Source organism: Pteropus medius, unplaced genomic scaffold, assembly GCF_902729225.1.
Source record: "Pteropus medius unplaced genomic scaffold, Ma_sr-lr_union100, whole genome shotgun sequence".
NCBI lineage: Eukaryota > Metazoa > Chordata > Mammalia > Chiroptera > Pteropodidae > Pteropus > Pteropus medius.
The window spans coordinates 29352054-29353522 of NW_024355205.1; positions in this window are offsets into that span (position 1 = coordinate 29352054).

A 1469-nucleotide genomic window follows, 5' to 3' on the forward strand; every position below is an offset into this window, starting at 1 on the left:
ACCTGGAGACAGGCTAAGTGAGCCCAGCTTGGGGTGGTGTCATAGATAATTAAAAGGAATAGGTGAGCATCAAGGAATTTGTGAAGGTAGAACTGTAAGATCTTAAGACATCCACAGTGAAAAAGAGGAAAAAAATCTAGAGAATATGATATCTAAAAAGTACAAATTTCTTATTAACACTTAGAATTGTGGGAAATTCAGGATGGTACATACAGTTATATAGAGAAAGACTGGTATTTCGAAATTAGTATGACTGGCATTGCAGATATGCTCTGTGTCTTTCTAGAGACACCAATTAGGGTGGGGTAAATGGATGATCATGACACACAAATTTCTCAACACAACAGCTCTTTCTAATATGTGACATCATCTGAAACAAGAATGATTTCCTCATTAGGTGCTCTATCACTATGTGTCAAACCCAGGCAGCATCACCGAACACTAGAGTTCTTTTAGGAAAAAATTACGAACTCAGGGAAAGGGGTAGAATTAATTGATTTTACACAACCACTTCTGTTTCCACCCTATTCTAGGATACTACAGTTTAGGAATGAATTTGAGTTTTTAAGCCCAGTTGTGAAAATGATGATGCTAATGCTCATAACAAGAAAATACAGAACTGGAAAATTTTATGTGGTTATATCTTGGAGGGGAAACCAGTCACTATACTATATTTGTTTTTAGAAATTCCACCTTCATAGGATTTAGGAAGACTGTCAGAATTGCAGTCAAGATTCAACCACCCATTGTTAAATAAATTCATTGCTCCTAGAGACCCCTACATCTTAAAAAAAAATTGCAGTCCTGAAAAGAGGAAGGCAAAAAGAGGGCAGATGAAAAGATTGATTGTTATTCTTGAAGAAATAGAACCAATTTTTATGAATTAGATAAATGAGTAGTCTCATTCAACAAACACTTATTAAATTCTTAATAAAGATTTTTCATTATGTGTTATGAACAGAAAACTAAAATAGTGTCTCTCTGCTTCATAAAAGTGTGAGAAAGACAAAAAATTGCACAAGCTACAAAGTTCAGAATATTGCTATAATATAATTATACACAGGGGTGTTTGGAAAATACAGAGGAAGCAATCAGAAGAGAGGCTAAGACTAAGAGTAAGGAGAGAGTAGAAACAAGAATCTTTCTGAAAAAGAGACAAACTTCTAGTCTAAATATGAAGGTTGAATAAGAGTTGGTCAATCATACAAGGGAAATAGCTTTCTAAACAGAGGAGAAAGAGACATATATTTCATAAAATGCCCATGTGCTGGAACCTTATGGCAATAACTATCATCTGTCCTGGAAGAAATGTAATTACTAGTTTGACTTATGAAATACATTTACAGGTATAGGTAGGCAGAATTCTAAGATTATCCCCAACAGCATACAGCCATGTACAATCCCCTCATTTTCAGTGTGGGAAGAACCTATAACTTGCCCATAACATAGGGAAAAATATTACTCTGGTG